The 22,816-nt window shown below is 42.5% G+C and overlaps 1 protein-coding gene across 12 annotated transcripts in view; it reads left to right on the forward strand.

Moving 5' to 3' along the window:
- EBF1 (EBF transcription factor 1) overlaps window positions 1–22,816 on the forward strand; it is a 298,786-nt gene that overhangs the window by 232,430 nt on the left and 43,540 nt on the right. The gene's annotated exons all lie outside the window — the stretch shown is intronic.

Consider the following 22,816-nt stretch of genomic DNA (forward strand, 5'->3'; position numbering starts at 1 on the left):
GGTCAGTAGTGATAAGAACGGCCTGGGAAATAAATCAAGCAGCAGCCTAACGTTTTAAAAAGAATGTGTGTCATTGATTCCTTGGAAGGTGTGCATGCTCCAAGAATAAATGGCTTGGCCCAGGTCTTGATGTGCTTGTCCTTTTACGTGCTTCTTCGACATATTCAGGCAGGACTACTTCTGTAACTGTTTGCCTGAACCATGGTTCATCACAACCCAGTGCAATTCCTTTCCCCATTCTCGATTGCCCACGAAACTTTAAGAATAAGATATATCATAAATACTTGTGGCTATGAGGCGTTCTGAATTACACTGGGCACATATATTGCTCCAAGTGTGAAGGGACACACAGGGCCTCAAAGCAGAGGAGAGACTTCTGTGCTCCGACAAAGCTCTCATTTGATTTTTCTTAACACTGAGCAAGTTGAACAAAGGTGCCTTATAAAGCTTTGTTGTCTTTTTCAAATACCCTCTCCCCCAGTTGGGATTATGCACTGCGTTTCTTTAAACTGGGTCTTAAAGCGTACGTGTATCACCTTGCTGGCTGAGCAGCAGGCGCTTGTGGAGGCTGTGGGTATTTATTATGAGCATTATGATTTCAACAATGTGTGGGAAATTCATATATTGGACAATAACACCCCATATCCAAAAAATTATTTAGGGTGTGAATGTGTTGGAACAGAGGAAAAAGCAAAAGCAAAGGGTCAAATTGACAGCTGGTGCAAATTGCCAGCGTCTACCACATGAAAGTGCCAGACAGAGCTCTGGACAGTTTGACCACGGATCCTTTCCCTTCTCACTTCCTTACTGACAGTGAGTTGTGCTGTCCTGCTTGTTGTCAAGCCACTGGGGTGGCTGCGTTTTGGACTGGTGAAACGGCAAGTACGCAGGCAGAAGAAGAAAGGGAGGAAACCTTCCCCCCCTCGACTTTGTGAAGAAATTTTCGGGGACTTCCTTTTGGGCTTTAAATGTAGAAATGTCTTGGACCCATTTTGGTTTTGCTTTTCAGATCATCATTAATTAGCTTTTCCAGTAAAAAGGAGGGCGGCAATTTAGCCTGTCTGCCCAGGAGCAGATGGCTGAATGTGGAAATAAGGTGTCCCAGTAGGGAGGGTGTTTCCATATATGGATTTTCAGGTTAGTGTTTAAAACACATTATTTTTCATTCAATAAATGAAAGCTACAAAATACTAAACAACAATGACAAAATCAAAGGTGATCCGATCCACGGCCAATTCTCTTACTTATGCAGCTTTTATGGAGTTACGGTAGATCCAGAAAAGCTATTGTGCCTGAAATCGTACCTCACACAATTTGCATTTTCCTCTTAGAGGCAGCCTGAACTTAAATGTGGCTTTTTAAAAAGGACTAAATGAAACTAAAATAAAAACAATTAATGCATCCTGACCTTCAGAAGTGCCTTCCAGCCCTTTAAACAAAATGCAGGTTCAGTACACGCCTGCCGATTAGTTTTAGTTAATTGAAAATTATAGGATTGACCCAAGAGGAAAATTTTGTTTGCACTCCAATCACTTTTACAAATTAAGGAAAATTACCACAATTTTGTTTAGCTAAGGTTTCACACTGAGTTCACGAAATTAGCTCAGCCATCCCAACAAAGTCAGCACTTTGTTAGTGAGCACTAGAAAAAAACTAATAGTCTATGGTGTGTACAAACGAAGCATAGAAAAAGCTATGATGCTTTAGAGAACTAGGCCAAGTGTTTTTAATTAGGATTATTGGTTCATTGTAAGTTTTGAAGAACAATCAAACTAGCAGATTAGCTGTTTCTTTTAAAGCTAGAATTTCTTGCCATTCATTTTTCCCATGAGAACTTGTTTTAACTCCCACATAGCGCTATTTTTTTTCTTTTTTTTTTTTAACAAGGCCTGCAGGAAATGGACCAATTGGAAGTTGGGATACAGTAACATTCCCCAGCATCACTGCAGCCGATGGGAGTTTTTCACAATGTTCTTCAGTGAACTCAGTGTTCTGGAACATATTACAAAACCACAGAGGCCAAATGTTTTCTCAGAGGAGTTTGGCCTCTGTTTTTGGCCGAAAACATTTCAGCATCACTTGCTGCTTATTTACCCTGCTATTAAGTACAAGAAAAGGGGAGAGGAGAAAAAGGGGAAGAAAAATAAAAGAGAGTGTGTGAGAGAGAGAGAAAAAGACCTGGGGTTTGTGGGCGGTGCAGGAGTCGATCAAGCGTAGTTTCCTTTCTGGTGAGAATGTCCCTGCTCGTTAATGGTCCCATTTTGTGGTCAGGTCTCATTTAGAAGAAATTATTTTTAATCAGTGTTCAACAAAATATCCCCTCAAGCCACCTGGCTGTAAACTGTTTTTTTCTTACTGTTAAGTACTTAAGTTCTCAGAAGAAAATACCCAGTGACCCATTAATTTTAGCCTTTTTTTCCTCTTTAACTGCAAATAACTTAGTAACATGATCTCTAAGTAGTCCATGTGCCATCTAGGAATCAAGGTCACATATATACAGAGAAATCCTGACTTTTCCAAGTATTTTTGGAAGAAAGAAACCAGCGTCAACCCTGTGCTTACAAGAAAACATAAGTTTTTTATTTTCCATCTGTAAAGCAAGCCGTTAGCATACACTTACAGAGCAATTATTTCTCAGATTTTAAGCTTTGACATTCCTGAGAGAACGTTATTAGAAATACAGAAGTCTGAACACATCTCGCCTGTGTGTTCATTTTGGAATAATATTGAAGGTCCCTATTGCACACAGAAACACCCAAACGTGCCGGTCAGTATTTCCCTGTGGCACCCTTCATCTGTAAGTCTCTTCTGGTATTGAAGAGCACGGAATGAATTGAGCTTCATGGCACAACTTAGGACTCAGGTACGTGTCGCTACCATTAATGTAGGACTGGAGAAACTGAGATAAAGGAAAAAAGCGTTAGGGATACAAATCCGTAGGCGTTTATGCCGGGGCGACTCAGGGCATATATGGTTGAGTTAAATAAGGAATGAGAATTGGCATGAATTTGTGAGACCTGGACAGGCCTTTGAGATTCTCTTTGTTTTGTTTTAATTCTAAAAAATGGATGCATCGTGGACAGCATGATTTTCACAGATGAATTTTGCTGTGGTACTAAACAGTGAGATTTGAATTGGACTGCATGAACGTAAGTGAAAGGAGAATTTATCTCACTGCATATTGGAAAGGACATATGGAAGGTCCATAAAAATGCATTATGCTGTGTCTTCTACCACCTGCTCAGTTTAAGGTTTTGTGCTTTTGTTCCCAAAGTAGAGCAAAGGACTGCCCAGGGGCCAGAAGTATATGGCTTTGTCACTAAGGTTATGTATACAACGTGGGGGTAATTCAGAGTCTTGGCTGAGCAGTACCCCAAATAGTGTTCCTTTTTTTTGAAAATTGGTTACATGGTTGGGTACAGGTTGGAATTTAGGGACCCTTTTCATTTGCGTTAGTCTTGCAGGGAAGCTTTGGGCTAAACCATTTGTGTGCTGACAGGGTACCTAGAGAAACGGGCAAGTCCCCCCCCCAGTTCATTTGGGGTTTGTTAGAAGCTGTGGGACGTGTCTGTCTCTAGAAGTGCTGCTGGCAGGAATGGGTGGATGCAGGGTCGGCGTAGACGCACAGGGGTTCCTGTGCGGTGGGAATAACACGGATGCTGAGCCCTGATCCTCCAGGAAAATTGTGACGAAGGCTGAGAAGGTCAGAGTGGAGCACAGCCAAGACTGACCGGTGTTGGCGTTACGCTTTTGGGCCGTTGTGTGTAGGGTGATGTAGAAATGCTAGCACTGTGAAGGCCAGGATATTTGCAGAATTTCTGGGAAACTGCCTCTTTCTCTGAAATGTCATAGGGCTTCTCAGAGAACTTTTCGGTCCCCTAGTTGCTACAAAGAGGAAATAGCCTGATGTGGAAAAATCCCTGCTCCATCCTCATTTCACCCTTTATTTACTTCTGAAAACATTTGAGTCTGTGTACAAACAGGAAGAGCCTTGCAGATCACAGATGATTTGGGTAACATTTCTGAAAGCTTTGGGTTTAGGTGGCTTCATTTTCAGGTTTTTATCTTTAAAAGGTTTAATTTGCAGAAGCACATGGGTCATCATCTTCTGAGAATCATTCTCTTTTCATTTATTAAGACAAATACCTCCAAGAGTAAGAGACCAAAAATTGCCCGTCGTCATTTAGAATTTCAGTCCATAGCGCTAGAAACAGAGGTTTAAGTCATGCCCACAGGTCTGGTCAGAACTGGAACTACTTAAAGGGTGCTCTCCAGTCCCTAAAGTTTCCAGCCTAGTAAAATTCAGTGATTCCTCAGCAAGGAAAATTTTCTGCATTCAAGAAGGCACCAATAACTATGCAAAGTTCAAAAGGTACATAATCAATGAAGCAATTGGTTTTCAGAATGGAGAGTTCTGGAGTTTGTAGACTTAAAAAACCCAACCAAACAAAAAAAACAACCGAACTAAAAAGAAATTGTGATAAGAGACAGACCGGCTGTCAAGAGGTTCCTGTAGCCCCACTGGAGCCTTTCTTGATCCCTGTGAGCTAGAGTTTTACCCTTACACCAGCTAACGTTGCCCATCGCTGTGTATCTCTTAGTTCCTGAGAAATGTTAAAACCCAGTGGCAGTTATTCTCAACATCAGTAATACACAACCTCATTAGTTTTACAATGCCTCATTCATGTGTGTTTATTATTAAATCATGAGCACTTAAATAGCTGATTAGTATAAATGAGGAGAGAAGGCCACCATCAACAGAACAATAAAAATAAAATAAAAAAGCCAGAATCTCTGATGCTGTCTTGGGCTTTATCCTGATGTGTTTATAAAATTCTTCACCCTCAAAGATATGACGATCATTAATCTGAAATGAAATATGGAGCACATCACTTCTCCAGAAGAGTGACCAGCTCTGAGATCTGGTAGCTAGCAAATGAATGCCATTTGTTTTTAACAGCAGTTTTTATCTGCCTTTCACTAGTAAATATTAATAGCAGTGGTAGAATAAAAAGTATCAGATGTCTCAAAGTTAAATAGTCACAGAGTGCTACAGAAGGACAGAACAAAATCTCTCAATACAAAGAAATGTGTAAAGTTTAAAATAAGAGGTGGTGTCTGTTCTTAAAAGCAGGAGAGCCCTGCGCGGCAGGTTGCCCTGTGCTTTGGCCGCTCAGTATAAAGTCTGTTCCTGATCTCAGACTCTACAGAGGAGAGATGGTAAATCCTAACTATAGCACCGTCAAGTAAGGAAGAATGGAATTAAATCTTTTGTAAACGTAGACTTCTACTGGTGAATTTAATGTCTCTGGAAACAAGCGAAAACCCCTCATAACAGCTATCTGAAAAATGTCCTAATGCAGAGTCCACTGGGTTCCCCCTTCATCTCGTTGTGTTACTGTGGGGACACCAGAGGCATCAGGCGGTGTGTGGAGCTCAGAGATGGACCTGTCTTTGGGGTGGTGCGTTGGGCTGAAGAAGTTAAGCTGTACACGGGGCTTTCTGCTACTGTAGGAGTTTGCCATAGTCCCTGAAGAACTGGGTCCTCGTGGCACCACTGCTGGGTCGGGGGTGCACGCAGGTAAAATACAGATGGGAAAACAAGGGACAGATTGTTGCAGTGTCTCCCTCCAAGCACCCACATCAGTGATATGATCTTGGGTGTTACCTGCCTTTGAAAAGGAAAGTTGCCCTCAGGAAATCTCTGTTTGAGTTTAAGCTTGAACCTGGCCCTTTCTAAGTTCCAGTCCATTAACTAAGTTGCTCTGCTGAGTCAGGGGTAACGCCTGGTCTGCCTGGCCTGTCTGGAAATTTTTAGGGGGAAAAATAAAAAGGTTGCAATCGTTTTAGAACAAGCTTTCCTAGATGAAATCACTTCAGTCTTTGTTATTTGGTGGTGTGCTTGGGGATGAATGCTGTTACGGAAGTGGTGGTTTTGAAGTTTTTTAGGACGTGCCCAGTGGAGTGAAGTGCCAGTTATCAGGGTTGAATATTATGAATATTAGGGTTGTTGGTTTGGTTTGCAGAAATTCAGGAAAGGAAGCTGGGAGGAAGGATCCTAATTGATTGTAGGGAAAAGCGTGTTTCCAGACAGCGAGGAGGCAGTGGAGGTAGACTGGAAAATCCCTTTTTTATGCTAATAGGAACACAGAACCCTCATATCTTTAGCATTTCTTAAACACTGGCAGTGCCATAACACACTGCAAAAAACAATCGCTAAAAGTGTGCAGTGTACCTGTAGGACAGCTGCAAAATGAAAGCAATTACAGCAACCGTCAGGATAAAGCTGGCTGTGAAGGAAACATATTATTTTGCATATTTTATGTATACACTTTCCAAGAAATATGACCTTTATTTTCTAGTTAGAGGGAAGTGCAATCAGAGTCTACGCAGCAAAGGGTAGCTGGATCATTAAAAAGAATATTTTCTCTGATATTAGAAGTCTAAATGGGCACTAGTCCTTATTCACAGCCTTGGCTGTTTCTGTCTGCCCTGAGTTAATAAGTGATAAGGCCAAAAGAGAAATAAATCACTGAAGTCCCTGTCCAAAGAAAACATATTGACTACAGCCAAGCAAATAACAGCCCATAACCAATGGTCCCATTCATCACTCATGTAATAGGGATATAAAGTATTCTCTACCTATGAAACCATAGAGTAGGAAAAAGCCTGATAAGCCCCCAATCTAAGCTATGTGATTTGATTATTAAAGGACATGAACTGTTTGTCACATACCTTTAATCTTTAAGATGTGTTGCCATTTCTAAGCTATAAATTTGTGGTAAAGGATTAGAAAGCTATTAACGATAAAGGTATAAACTAGACTTTATAAGGATTCCTGCAATTGTCATGCAGCCCTGTAGACCCTTGGAACCTTAACCTATTGAATATGGTATAACACAGTTATCTGACCTTCAAAGCCAATAAAGCATTTTTTGCTTTTCAAGTTCCAGACTTACTCCATGATAAATTAACCCTCCGGGTTCACAAAATAAGCCTTGTAAATTCTTTTCTTTATCCCCACCCCAAAACCTTTAAATTTTCATGCCCTTGCTTCAAAACTCTCTTATTCCAGACTGAAATTGTTAATCTTTTTTTTATTCTCCTTTTAGCTCATGTCAGTTGATAAGATATTATTCCCTCTTTTAAAAAAAATGGCCAATAAAACAGAAAGCTGAGATGAATTTCTAAAAAGCCTGAACTGCGCTGTTTCTACAGGGGGCTTCACTGTCTTGTTTCTTAATGTGTGAGTGTTCAGATTAGACAAATGCCTCAGAAATGGACAGTTTATAGTAGCAGCAGTGTCTGTACTGCTTACCTTAATGCATTTTGATCCTATGCCTGAGAAGAGGGACAAGGAACTACCTTTTTGCTGGTCCAGAGTGCCGACTCCTTGGCTACTTATTGCCACTGAGATATGTCATAGCTGGGAATTCTGGCTGCCTCGTGGGTATGTATGTACCTAACTCATCCTTCCTCTGCTTCTCGTGGGCTGCAGCGGGTTTTGATTTCTGCCTGGAACCGTGTGCGGGATTTACCGTGTGTTGTTGAAGAATGGCCAAGCTGTGGGCCAGGCCGTCGGAGGTGCCCGCGCGCGCAGCACGCCGGCTCTGGCGAGGAAGCCAGGGCGTGAATTTAGTGCACAGCTGCCCGAGGCACGGCCTTGCGCAGCACTACCTGCGAAATAGCCTCCCTAAGGTGTGCTTAATCCTTTGAGGTGCTTGTTAGTGAGGGGTCATTTTGCCTAGGCATTTTGTCACACAAGCGAACGCTGTACGGCCGGCTCAGAGCAGCAGCCTGGTGTGCAGCCATCCTTCCCTGGAGGCAGGGCTTGGGCAGCCTCGCTTGCTTTGCGCTTGTACCAGCATCCCTACGCAGGCAGTGATGCTTATCTGGCCTGGTTAAAGCTCGCTGACAGCAATGACTACAGAGTAGATGTGCCCCAATATACCCCATGTCTACAGAGCCAGGCTTTTTTGTTAATATAGAGATAAAAGGAAAATCTTGTACTTGCAGCCTTTCATGTCAGTGGATGCAAGAGCAATTTATTGCATGGAGTATGAAGTTCTTTGTGCTTTTCTGCTGTCTTGCAAGAACTCACGCAGGCTCTTCTGCTTAGTTATGAAGATATCAAGTGCATAAGTGATGTGGTCCGCCGTGGTGTCTGGATAGAGATACTGGAAACTGTTTAGCCCCAGTATGACTAGACTCGATCCTGGCAGCTTCTCAGGCCTGCCCAAAGCACTGCTGAGTTGCTTCTTGGTGCAGGCTGCAGTGTCCATTGTTGTTTTATTTAAAGTCAGTTTGAGTCTTTCTGTGTGTGAGGTGTTGCAGCCTGCAGAGCAGACATGCCGTGGTAGGTCGCAGAGGCGCTGTGTTGCTGGCACCATGGGAGCCAACAGAGGCAAAGGAAGGGAATTGTAACCATGTTTTTTTAAATGATCTGAGACATTTGGCAATACTCCACATTTATTTCATGATAATGGCTGACTAATGTCGTAGAGACAGTAGAATTTTCTTGAAGATTCAAATCTGCACAGAAGTTTCAACAATCTCAACAAACTTCTCTAGGACCTTCTAGCAGATCTCTGTCGTCACCCAGTTGCTGATGTTGCTAAAGAAGAATATTGCAGCATTAATACTACTGCTTTTTTTTTTTTAAAAAAACCTTCTCCAACTGTCCCCCACCCCCTGCAGAAAAATCTCAAGTCCAAGTGTTTGAGGTCTTTGTATAACTATATAACCTTCGCTGAAAGGTGCTTTGCTGTTGGATCTTGCCATTGGATCTTGCCATTGGCCTGTTGTGAGCTCTGCAGTTAATTACAGAGCTATAAAACCATCATTACTCAATTCTTCCAAGTGTATGAAGATCTTCTATTCCACAAGGTAGGACAGAAGTTATTTGGTGTATTAGTACACAAGCATGTTAGCATGATGTAAATTAGACTGTGGTTTTGCAGACTGTGGTCTGCATGAACTTCTTTCATACCCGTGCCAAATTTAGACTACCAAGTACCAGATAGTTCATGGCAGTTTTCACCTTGGGGAGGTGAGTGTGAACCATCCATTCGGTATCACAATAAAGAACATGGATTTGGACAGTTATCCTTGAAGACCTACGGTCTTGCACAGTTTGCCCTAAGGTATTTGTATGGCTGTACCCACTGTCATTTCATCTTTCAGTGTCTCTAATTTCCCATCTCTCCCTTCCCTCCCAAATGCGATTATTTCATCTTTTTCCTGTTGGCATAAGTTGTGGTTAACCACTTTGCATGAAGAGCTGTGGACTTGAACTGCTGTTGTGTAGCACCAGGTGTCAGCGTTGGTGGTTAACAAGAGGAAGCACCATTCCCAGCAGACGGAGGGTTAATAAAAAAAAACAAAAAAAAAAAAACAACAAAAAAACAAAAAACAAAACGGAGAGAGAAACCTCACTCAATCAACTAAGAATGGTATTTTTTTAAGTCCCCATGGGACAGAAAATGCACGTGGAAATTAAGATGTTTTAACAGTCATCTAACAAAGATAAATGTTTGTTAAAACAGAAAGTGGCGCCGAACTCTCCGTTTTAAATCTGTGAAAATTACAGAGCAAAACCTATGATGTCTATGAATAAATGTGAAACTTGCTGTCACTTTTTAGTAGTTTAGCATCTTCCAGGGTGGGCTTTATCCCTTTTCAACATGACGAGGTCCTCTTTTACCTTGCCTGCCTAAGGGATAGAAATCTAGTGACCCCCCTTTGGAGCTCTGGGGCATGGTTCCCCCCTTGACTGTCTCAGACATCATCTTAGACATGCGTGAATCACCATCAGGAAACTCTTCTCTCTCTCCACTGTCTGCTGTGGGCTCCAAACAAGTGCTCAAATGTGCCCTTGGGTAGCTGAAGCTGGGTGAGAAGCATTACTCCCCCGTGACCCTACGTGCTAGGCGCTGTGTAGGGAAGTAATTATTGACCCAAGTATTACAATCTCGTGATAGTTTCAGAAACACATGTGCTTATTGTTCCCTTTTTGGTTGTTTTTTTCTCCTAACTTCTGTCCTGTTCCTAGCTTCTGGTGGGGTATTTTCCTTAGAAGAGTACAACTCATCAAATGAAAATACACAGTTTGTATGCTCAGGCAGTTCTAGCAGCAAGCTTGTATTTGTAAAAATGAAAGGCGAGATTTTACTGCCAGAAGTAACTGTGAATTCATGTTGAAAGGTCACTTCTGCAAGGGAAATGTTTTTTCCAAATGCAGATCTCCGACTAGTTTCTCCCCGAAGTTCACTGCATGTTGTGCACAGCTACTAGAAATAGTCGCTACAGTGTTGTTCCTAAAAATAGGTCTTCAAGTGGCCATCATATTGAAAAACAATAACATTTTCTCAGCAGGTTTTTATTTTTGAGGTACTTCTGGTTCCCTTAAATCTTGCATTGAAATGTGCGTGTCATTTATTTAAAAGGAAGCCAGTGAGACGTGCCTCACCCGTTTGCCTTGGGTTGTGTTTTCCCCGGGTGTTTTTGCGAGCTCGGGCTCCGTTATGGACGCGGGGGCTCCCAGGGCAGCGCACGGCTCTGGCAGGGCAGCGGCAGCAGCAGGAACCTGCACCGAGTATCTCTTGTTCTGCAACGAAGAATTTAGTTCAAATTTCCCAAGGACAAGGCCAAGTCTGCACACGGTTTCTTCACCAGAACTGTTCATCCTTGCATTGCTTGCAAGTTCTGTTAAAAAGACGAATGAAGCTTCTTTAAATTGGGGCCTAAGGGAGAGGATGGAGATGACCCCCTTCCCTCTCCAATTTCCCCTATTAGACTTTTTTTCAGAGATGTTCGTGCTGATTAGAGCTGGGAAATAAGGGTATTTCTGTGGACCATGAATATTCATTTGTTTTTTGGCCGTGAATTTCCTTCAGTTTCCCTGTAGTGTTTCGCTCCCTGTGAGTGTTCGAACAAGTGTGTTAGCTGAGACGGTCCGTTTTAAGAAAAATTCAGAGCGTACTATGGAAAGTGAACTTTCCATACTGTGTATGTCTTTGCCTGAACAAAAGGATGTTGGTTGTTAAGAAACACGACTCGAAACCTGCAAACACACAGGTTAGGCCATGCCCTCTCTGAACCTACACTATAAATGGAGAATTTAAACCAGAAATTTGTAACAATCCACTCTTTAATAATCTGTCGCTAAGGATAAGGTTAATCAGAAAAACTGTTTGAGAAATACTTTCAGCTAACAAGTTAATTGGAGAAAAATATCTTTTTGGACAGTTACAGAGGCGGAATGTTTCGTTACAAATCATTTGCCCCACTGTAGTACTGATGCCCAGATCCGAAGGAGCTGCTGGACTCGCTGTGTGAGGGGACGGCGATGCTACGCCCAATTAGACCAAATGGATAGGAGCAGAAATCTATGCAATTTATAGCAGAAAATCCCAGGGAATTTTTTTTTTTCCTTTTAACAATTTTAACGTGTTATAAACATTGAATGGTGATTACTGTACCTCCTACTGTTTGATCTTGTAATTCTGCGCTAAAGGTGAGAACAGAAATCGTAGGCGAGGTGCGGGGAACAGCCAGGACCCTGAAGGGCAGTCAGTGAGCAGCCGGGCCAGGCAGACTGCATGCAGGAATTCGGCAGAATTCCTCCGACCCCAGGGGGAATCGGCATCGTCCTTTCGAATTACAACATTGCGGTCCTTGGGATCACCCAAAATTGTCAGTCTTTTCTGTGTAGCACCTTAATACTTACCCTGCGTGTTCTGTGGAATAATGTACACAATTTTACAATAACTATGTAATTAACTCACTTTGCTGCTCCCCTCTCCAGGGAAACCCATGCTTCTATTAATGCTATTAGGAAGGTCCTATGCATAGAACAAAGAAAGTGGTGCAGCAGATGAGTTAACATGATTTGATTTGCAGATGCTTTAAACACTTAGCAGGAGACAGCTACGGAAGCTAATTAAATCACTCTAAGGTGCACAGGATTATCTGCTTTGTAAGAAACAATTTCAGTGAATTATGGGCGCCCTTTAGCTGAGGGGAAGTAAAAAGCATATTTGTTTGGAATTAAATTTCCCACACAAGGTGCCCATCAGACCTCTCATTCCCCGTACTTCTAAAATAGTCGTCTTTGGTAGCTAATATTTTCTAGGAATGTGAATTTTGATTTTGTAAGTGTGGCGCTGTTTCCAACTCTCTTACGTAAAAATTTTCCCACTTAGCTATTGATTAGGATCTGCCTTTAAGCAGTGTCTTGAGTAAAAAATCGTGTCGGTACATTCACTGCCTCTCAGATACTGCATCTTATTTAGTGTACCGGAATTCCCAGTTTAAAGTAATCACAAAATTTATGGAGAAATGGATAAAAAAGGTTGTAAAATATCGATTTGGGGAAAATAATAACACAACTCATCTATAATAAGAAGAAAAATGAAGCAATAATTCAGGTGTATTGAACAGCTTGCTGCTGGAAGTATTGATCCGGTGCTTTAGTGTGCAACATCGCACCTAACGTTGCAATGGAAGAACGGGGCTGCATTCCCCGGCTCATTATTTCACAGACACTATTGCCTTGTTACACAGGTCCCACAGAGCCTGGGCTGCCAGCAGGGAAAGAGAGGAACCCCCAAAATAACCACAGACCTGTAATACCTTCATGTCACAGTATCCCGCTGTGACAACATGCAGACATTGTGCTCCCGTGCTCCTCTTGCAACAGTCCTGTAGTTTGGCTTTGCTTGAGTTTTTTTTTGCTCTTGCTCTCTTCGCTGTATCACATTTATTACCTGCCTTCTGTATACGTGGTACCTCGGTGCTGTCTCTTTTGATAGCACGTAATCAGAAATGGTGTAATTGAGGAAACACGCTTTCCTTAAATATTGACTTTCAGGATCCACACATAAAAATTCCTAATCCTATTTCTCTGTTTCCTTACTGTGGCAATAAGCAAACATTGAAAAAAGGACAGCAAAGGTCAGTGGAATTTTAAAATAAGCGCCTCGACATTTCCACAGCATTAAATTCCATCGTGCAACATTGCATTTCTGTTTATCTGCTGACATCCGCAAAGGTATTGCACTTGATTGTTTGGCATAAATAATTTAGCAGCAAGAATTCTATAATGAGCACAGATAAGATTTACCTATGTGAAAAAAAACATAATTAAGAAGTAAGAAATTGTGCAAGGTAAAAAATAGTGAACTCCTGTAACAGGGCAACGTTTTAGAACTTGTGAAGACAAACGTGCATCCTGCGCTGTGAGGAAGCTGCTTTATAGGTGCCTGCAAACTTACTGCATCCCCCGCGGTCATTATCTAGAAATACGAGCCAGGCCAGATGAGCAAGTTCGGAACAGATCAGGCCTCCTGCAAATTTCAGCTAACGCTGGTCTGCAGGGTTTGCGCTGCATCCTCGGCATTGTTGGCCTTGCAAGGTTTTTCCTTTCCCCCCCCTTTAATCCATATGGTAGCCGGGGAGAGCGATATGGACGTTTCTGATCAAGGAATTGGGGGAAGGGAGGAAAAATGAAAGGAGGAAAATAATCTATGGCCGATGCAGAGGCCAAAGAAAATTGCTTTCTGTAAACTGCAAGGCCCTGCAGTAAGACACCGTCGATACGGAAGCGAGCACAGGTTGCAGCGGCCGTAGCATCTCACCGTGCGCTGCTTGCCCAGGCGCGAGTTCTCCCTCCATCAGCGTGTGTTTGCCCGGGGCAAGGAGGGCTGAGGACCGTGGGGTGGCCGCAGCCCTGGGAGGGTTACGATCCCTTTCATTTGCGTGCTCGCGGGCCTGCGCTGGCTCAGGAAGCTGAAAACGTGCAATTGTTTTCATAGCCTAAATAACATTTCTAGTTTAGAAACCACGGGGGAAAAATCATTGTCAGGCTGGCAGGTTGAGACGGCACGATGATAAATGACTGAGGTGTGTGTTCTGACTCTGCCGGGACACGTGGGGTGAAGAAAACCCTCTTCTCTCGCGCTCTTTGCATCTACAGTCAGGAAGGGACAACTGCAATCTGAAGACATATTCTTGCCTCTGGTAAGAGGTAGGACCATGCCTTTCTATTCCCCGAAAGAACTATTTTCTTGTGGGTCAGGGTGTTTGTGGTGTAGCATCTTTTTAAGGCACTGGCAATGATTGCGGGGTTTTTTTCTGCCTTTGGTGCTTACAGTCACAGTACAGACCAAAAAAAAGTGTGTTATGGCTAACACAGGAAACGCGTATGGCACGGGGGGGTCAACAGAGCAGTTAAGCAGTTTCATCGGTTCACACGTGGTTTTTTTAGAAAACAGTTTGAGACTTACATTGTTCTTGGCCAATGAAAGTTTTTTTACCAAAAAATTTTCCTAGGGATTTGTGTAATGAAGTTGAAAGCCACATGAAATTCATCACAGTTATTTTCTCAAATTTGTGCAGTAATTCCTTAATAACTTCTATCCCTCTAGATTTCGCAAATTTGGCAATTTGAATTTTTATGGAAGTTTTGTTGTTTTTTTTTTAAAGTGCTGCTTACAGTGCCAGATTATTTTTTTTCCAGGGAAAATTGATTTTTTCACATATGCTCTCACAATGAAAATTTCTTCACACTAAAAATCAGTAAAAATGGGTCTCTTGTTTATTTACTACTTCTTTTCAGAAGCTCTGCACACTTTTAAGCTTTTTAAAGAAAACTGATAAAGGCTCCATATTTACATACATTACTAGTTAATTTTCAGTATTATTTTGATTAAAACCAGTGTAAATGAGTTGATATCCTTCAAGTTTCAAGAACGTACTTCCTTAGAAGCAGCTAAATAACTTGGCGAAAGTAAAGGAAACTCTTTAGGTTACTTAAAAGCTCTATTAAATTAGGAATCTAATTGATGATCTTTGCAAAGTTTCATGAGATAATTCTAAGGATTACAATACTCACAGTCCTTTACCGTAAGTACAAACTTTTAGAGGACTTTCCATCTTGTATTTTGGTCTTCACCGGTCCATTTCATAGTCGTGCTGACCGATAGGCTGGGTTGGCCTTGGGTCACCCCCGCGCACGTCCTGAGCTAAGCCCGCTCGCTTCTCTTCCGGCAGCACTGGTAGGATCCCCTCCTAGCGTTTGCTTTACGCTGCTGTTACCTGCTCCAGGGCATCTTCCATCTCCTCTGAAACCTCCATTGGGCCATTGTTGCTGAAGGAAAGCTGGGTAGCCTTTAATATGATTTAAGATCCTAATATGTGTATTGTAATTACAAGTATGGGTACAGCAGGTAAAACCACACACTGATTTGAGTCCCACATACCTCTTGGGCAAAATAAATATTGGCTCTGTCTTCTGTTGGCTTTCATTTCTACTCTTGTTTTGTTAGTTCCATGTAAGTATTTATCCAAGCCTTTTTAATATAGTCTGAATAGGGCTGCTTTTCACGGCACTTTGACAATTGCTGGTACCTTCTGAGAGAGCAAGATGGTTATGTACACAGCATTTTCGTATTAGAAGATTTCCTGTAACACGTGTATGCAGCTCGATTTCTTTTAAGCTTGAGTCTGGTAAAACAGAGGGGGGAAAGGCTAGAGCAATTGTATTACCTTGTTACATTGCTCAGAGCTTATTTAGATAAAGAATTACTGGTGCTGGTCATAGCACATTGTACAGTTGCTTTTTTCTGCTGCAGACATCTTTTTTGCATTTTGTACTTCGTTATTCTGACGATGCTGAAAGACAAAGAAACAAACTCTTCCCCGTAATTCACTCCAAAGAACGTACCATCTCTTTCTATTTTCTTGTTAAAACCAAATTGTGTGCAATTTGTAGGAAATTGAAACCACGTTTTTCACTTAACTTTCCAAAATTAAAATTTATGAGGAAAAAGAAGTAATAAAGCAGTTACAATCTGGTCATCTATTATTATCTCTGTGGTTGGAGTAGTTCCACATTTAAAGAAAGCGACACCAAAAGTTTATCGAGCTTGTGTCGCTATCAAAAATTTCACTTCTCTTTTATTATTTTAGACCACAAGAACTGCTGAAACCAGTATTATGCAGTTGGAAATTATCTCGGTGAAGAAGGAATTGGGTGATCCATAAAAACAAAGCTTTTCTTGTAGCTGAGAAACACAGAACAGTATTTATCTCCCTTACTCATTCCTTTTAGAATATCAAAATTAAAATAAATTTAACAAATTGTGCTCTTTAAGCTGATTTAACAGAATCCGTTGTGAAAAAGCTTAATTTTCCTCTAGATCTATTTCTATATATGTGTTTCACATTACTCTCTTTCTTTTGCTGTTGCGTTTCCCCTTCACTGCATTGCTCGGTCTCTGAGAACAATGGAAATGACAGTCCAGCGCCAGAAATCTCGACTGCTCCAGCTCTAGAATGTTAGTGGCACTTGCTTTAGTTTTCTCATTTTGCCTTTTTTGTCTCTGAATTAAAATCAAGCCAAATGATGGATGCCCATTACAATCAATTGTTTCAGACAAGCCACCAAAAGTATTGTAGGATTCATTTACATTTAATCAAATTACACTTTATTTGCAATTCAGGGAAATGAGAACTCTGCAGTAAATCAAATATTTCCTCTCCAAGGGCCCCATTCAGCAGAAAATATCCACAGTCTTCCAAGCTGGTGCCTCAACGTGTGTAGCAAATCTTCCAGAGGGAGGAGAGCGTGTGCCAACAAACCATCTCTCGCGGTGTCTTTTCAACATTTTTCAGGGTTGCGGACACCTAAATATTTTGTGGTACAAATGCAGACCCCTGAACAATGAATTGTGCAGTGACTTTACGCCTGCTGACACTTGACTTGCGTCTCTCTTAGTTCCCTTTCATGGACCACCAAGAATGGTTGCAGGACTTCTGGGGGCCTGGAGGTGTGTGCACCACAGGTTGAAAATTACTCATCTTTCCTTTATGGATCCTGTTATTTTAATGGGAAATTAATGACAGTCACTAAATGTCGTTCATATTTTGAATAAATTCTACTTAAAGGCAGTAGTACAGTGTTGGGCATTTACTCATTTTTACTCATTAATGCCTTATGGAGAAGTTAGAAAACTTTATTTGCTTTGGAATGGGAGGTAATCTGTGACTCAGGTCCTTTTCTGTGCAGTTTATTACTGAAATATTGTGCCCAGCAGGCGACTCTCTTACCCTTGCCCCTCACATCAGAGAGTAACGAATTTTGAATCTCGTCCCTAGTGACTGTTCGCGTATTTAGCCAGATAAAACTTGAATGGTACCAGGATCTCAATATGACCTGATGCTACGAGTGACCGCCTACCAGCCACTGCAAACTGCGGATCCACAGCACTGGTGAGAAGTAGCTTGTCACCCAATTGCAGAAAACCTTTTTTTTAAGTCTCCGACTTCTTGTGTGAATTTGGCTCTGTTATTTACAGTCAGAATTTTACTTGTATTTAGAGTCCTGAAAGTTCATTTAGGTGCTCGCTGGGGTTTTTAAATAGGCCTAAGTACCTAAATTTTATGGCTTTGTGGCTGCTTGTTCCCCAGCTCTAAAATGGAGATAAAATGCAGGACTACTGTAAATTTCAGGGAATGTATGATGCCAAATAACATGGAAGGAGCTCTGATACTAAGGCAAAAAACACTGCATGGGTACCAGACAAAGAGGGTTACTTCACTCTTGCTGTTGAAAATACATCTGAATTGCTGGGGAAATGCCCTGAAATTTAGGGGCCCCACAGCCATAATCTGATTGGAATACACAGCTTTTAATGCATAAAAAAATTCTGTCCAAATCATGTAATGTGTGCTTTAATCCAGTGGGACTGAAGAGCCTAACCAATAGTAAATAATGATTTGCATGCTTAGCAGCTAAACGTAATAAAATTCAACGCTGAGTACTTTTTCAAGAGTACTTGAAACTGAATTCTGCCATCTGATACTTACACCAAGCTTCGGTGGGTCAGTGTCCATCACACACAATTAGCTGAAGTAAGAGGAATGCCGCCGGTGGAGTAATGTGGTATTTCACAGCATAACAAGCTTTAAAACAGAGTTGGATCGGTCCCATCTCTCCTTTTCCAATCATTTAATTTCTGAATATTTGAATGTTGAAAAAAAAGTATTTTTTCTGGTTTTGTTGTAAGTGCCCGGGAGAGGATATATTTAGTTTCCTTTTATATGTGTTTCAGTACATGTTTTATTTTATACTTATGATAAAGTACTGAAACAGTAGTTTTTGAAGGGCCCTCTGTCTGTCATGCTGCCAGCGTGGGCAGGTTGCAGAAGGAAAGAGAACAAAGGGGAATGACGGGTCTGGGTTGTCTTGAGTAGAGCAGGAGAATCCTAGGGGAATTTTTTGCCTCTCTTCTTTTGCTCTTTCACATTTGTTTTGTGCAACAAGCAAAGTTTGGAAGAAAAAAGTGACGTTACATTTCCCTTTGCTACTTGGAGAAAGCATCTACCAGTCTGCGGGTCCTAGATTTAAATGTCATTGCTGTGTCTTTCACAGCTTTGGCTGCGGTGAGCTGGGACGCATCTGCTCTGTCTATACACTACCACTTGCTACAGGCCAAAGGACTGTCCCCTTTCTGAGCCTCTGTACACACGGATACTCAGCATGTGAAAAATTATCTGCTAGGAGATGCAGATAACACATTTTCAGCCACGCAACTACTTATACACACCCAAGTGCGTACACATAACATTTTTATGCGGCTTCATTGAAGAGACAATCATTAGCTCTTTGTTAAGTAAAGATGAAAAAATAGCACGTTTTTGAGACAATCAACGATGGAAGCACCTTAGTGTTTAATATCACACAGTCCCTTGTCAGTGTCTATTTTTTACTCAATGAGCTACAACTTAGATTTTTTTATGGGATAATTACCTTTGCCGCTGAGTATGTATCATCCGGTCAGTTAGGGAAGAGACCACGCGGGATGTAAAAATCAGTGCCAGCAGAGTAAACTCCACTGCTGGGGATCTCCTTTCTTGAGAGACATCTAAGGCGAGGTCCATCCCCCCTGGCTGTCCCCAGGCTCTGCAAGTATGGCGCTGCCGGCCCAGAGACGTACAAGAGCTTCCAGGCATCAGCAAGGCCTTTCTGGTGCAAAACCAGAGCAATTTTTCTCTGAAGCCCAAGACATTGAACATTTTTACAAATCCTTCCCCGCATGGAGCCAGTTTCTGCCAGCCTTTGTGCCTGCTTTGCACAGTGGCTAAATGCATTACGGGCCACAAGACAAGTAGCTCCTCTTTTTAAGTGTGCGGTGCTGGGAGATGGTGCAGGAGGTCACTCATCTCATCACTGTCCCCACGTCCTCCGTGTGAGCTGAGGTGTCCTTGCAGCAAGCGGTTGGATACCAAGATGATGGGCTTGGCCTGCACGAGGGAGGACGAAAAAGCTTCACTGAGATCCACATCCACAGCCCAAGAGAGCGGGAAGCAGAGGTGCCCCAGGCCAGCTGTGATGGAGATGGTTCGGAGCGGGAGCAGCATCATCAGTGCATTGCTCTGCGCAGACTAATTAACTCTGGCAGCCAGGTGCTTAATACTTTGCTCACTCAGGGCCTTAGTGAGTTTGTCTGTTTAAGCGCGTTCTTGCATACTGCTGATGGGCCCAGAAGTACATTTATCTATATTGCTTGCTGCCTGGAAAGCTACAAATCAGTTACTGATAAGTATGCCACTTCCAGCAAGATTAATGTTAAATTCCTCCTTTTAGACTGGCAATTTGCAAATTGCTAAATTAGATTTTAACATTCAAATACTCTTTTTTCATGTCACGCTTACAGCTTTTTTGTTTTTATCACCTGATGATACTGTTTGTGTTGGTATTGAACTTTGAGGCATATTAATACGATACGCGTATTTTGGTGGCAATTTTTTGTAATGACAACAGTTCTCATGAAATCCACTAGAAACAAATTTGAACAGAATCATAGAATTCATCTAGTGGGGTTTGGGTTTTGTTTCGAATTGAGTGGAAGGAAAGGTTTTTTATAGAAGAGAAAATGGTCAGTCCCATGCTATAAGGCGGTTTTTTATTGATAACTTCAGCGATGGAATGTGAATTTTCCTATAGGCTGGCAATGATACCTAAAAAATTAGGAAATAGACAGGCGCAAATGCATGATGAACCTGTCTGATAATTTCTGGTAATCCGTGGTAACTTTATATCTTCTGCTCTATTTTCTGATCATCTTGTAGTCTGTAGTCTGTTTATTCTACCTCTGCCTTGAATTAGGGACATTGTAATATTTCTGGTTGAGGAACAATTAATCCAATAACACTTAAAATATTTTTAAAAATCCTAATAAAAGGAAAATGGCTAATTTTGCCGAGCCCTGTTTGAGTGCAAGAAAGTTTCAGCTATCTCAGAACAGCGTTACTCAGTTGGCAGACGCGTGTGGATGAGCGCAGGGATGTGGTTGCTGCCTCGGGGTGCCACTGACCAAGCAGAGGTGTTTTGCTGCGTATCCCACGCTCAACGGTGATGACCGAAGAACCCAAGGTCAGTTCACTCCCCCTGTAAATGAAACACTGGGATTGTTTCACAACAGGACACCGAGTTTCAGTCCGATTCCTCATTTCCTCGCCTTTTACGGTTTCTTTTTGAAGCATCAGCTTTGCAGGCAGATGGCTACACCTGGGATATTTTAATTTCCATACTCTTCTTCACTGGTTTACCAAATATATTCTAGATGGTAAATTGTGACAGTGGGAGAGAGGCAAGATGTGAAGGGAGTGATATAGGCAATTATTTTTACTTCCTCTTCTTTTATGCCTGTGAGGCTCCAGATTCCAGATTAGCGATCTCTCTGTAGGCGTGTTTGGAGGCTACTTAGCTCGTATTTGGGGGCAGAGCTGCAGTAGTTGTTGATTTCTCTGTAATTGACTTGCAAGGTGATCTAGGGCTGACAATTTAGCAAAGGCCTGTTCAGCCCCAGAGCACTCATTTTGTCGTGAGCGTAAGCCCTTGACGGTGCTCGCTCATCGCCTCCAGCACCTCCCCGCCTTTGCTCAACCTCCGATCCCCCCTAAGCGCAGTGGTGGGAGGAGACCTGCCAGCAGAGCTGCTGTGCAAATGGGGCACTAATGGTTTGCGAATCCGAGGATGGTTAACTGATCTGTGCATTCAATTAAGATGAGTTTCTCAGTTAACAGGCACCCTGGGAAGAAATGAGTTACTTTCATTTCTGGGATTATGAGCCCTTAATGAAGAAGACATATCAGAATTCTGCCTGTGTTGCATGAGATAACCCTAAAACACAGCGCAGATTTTCAACTTACTCATCTAGCAAAAAAAACTTGCCAGGTGAGAGGGAGAAATCGATGCTGATGTGAGTTCTCGTGCAGACAGGCTCACGGGGCTGAATGCAAAGTGGCATTGCGTGCGAAGTTGGATTTTACTTTTTAGTTTTCTTGAGGTCTGTTACTTTGCTTGCGACTTGCCTATTTAAAATTATAATTCAAAATGTAATTTAAGTGATATTTACCATATTCTTTCTCTAAGACTTGCAACGCGAGCAGAACATCCAGGAAAAATGGATGTATCTGACTAGAGGTGGAGGCTTGGCTATCTGATGTATACATGCAAAATACAAACTAAGCTCCAGCCAGCGAAGTTTCCAGCCAGTATCGGTATAGTTTCAGAAAAATTGACAGAACAGTTCTGCTTTATACTGGTTAAGGATGTTGGACAAAGTGAATTTAAGATGAGTTTATGCTAGGCCTAAATGACTAATAAGCACGTTCAGGAGAAGCAAAGAAAACATAAATATTTCATACCAGTTTTGCGCTGACATCGCTGACAAACGGGAAGGATGTTTGTGGGGATGACACTTTGTCTTTGGGACTTCTCTTTGCGTTGCGACTTCCATAAGGAATAGGTGGTATCACTGTGTCTCATTAACTGTCACAGCTGCGCCGAGCCAGCAGCTGGCTGTGTCGTAGTGACCAGCCGCCGGGAGAAGCACGGCCGCTTTCTCCGAAAGTGCAGGGTGGGTCAGGGGCTGGAGTTTCTCACCCCCGCGGTATGTTTGCAGAGATTGAGAGACTGGATATAACTGTAAGCAAAAGTGATGGATGATGATATATGAGGGAGAAGAGAAAAGGCAGGAAGGATTGCTTTCACCTGTGGCCGTCACCTGTTTGGGATATTTTTGCCATGTAAGAGTGCCTTCACGGGTGAGCTAGCGGCACAGGACGCGGTCGGAGTAGCACCATGGGCTTGAACCCGCTGCTGCCAGAGCAAATAGCCTGTGTTGAAGGAATCCCTCTGCCAAACATGCCGTTCTCACTTGCAGTCCACGGTATTCCTGAAGGGGCTGGGCTGGCACTTCGGCAGTGGTGCAGAAATACCTGGAAATGAGGGGGGAGGTCTGGGGGCTGTTTGGGGTCCATGAAAAGCAGCGTCCCTCTCCTGAGAAAGGCTACTGGAAGGGGAGCAGACCGGGAAGCACTGACAAAGATGAGTCTCTTCCAAAGTCTGGAGGAGTGAGATGGATGAGAAGCCCGCTATTTTGAGTTTGGGTTTGAAAGGCTTTTGCCAGGCAAAAAAACCCCAAGTTGGATTTGGTAGGTTTAGGTGCTGCACTGAGTACAAGACATGGGAGCAGGTGGGGACCTCGTGCGTGCTCCGTTTATGACCGTGCGTGTACAGGAGGCGTGGAAAGGAGGTGCTGAGAGGGGGCTGCACCGGAGTGAAGCAATCGCCCTTCCTTGGCTGCAGATCGGCCGCTGAGCCCTTGCAGGGAAATGGGTGTTCGTCCACTTAGGCTGAGGAGGGAAACTAAGTCACGTTCCATGTTTACTTGGTGAGATCTTTTCTTGGGTAGATCAGTGCAGTAAAGAATAACTTGGAAGTTTTCTTTGCCCCTTCTGGTAGGAA

This window comes from Rissa tridactyla, chromosome 11 (assembly GCF_028500815.1).
Source record: "Rissa tridactyla isolate bRisTri1 chromosome 11, bRisTri1.patW.cur.20221130, whole genome shotgun sequence".
NCBI lineage: Eukaryota > Metazoa > Chordata > Aves > Charadriiformes > Laridae > Rissa > Rissa tridactyla.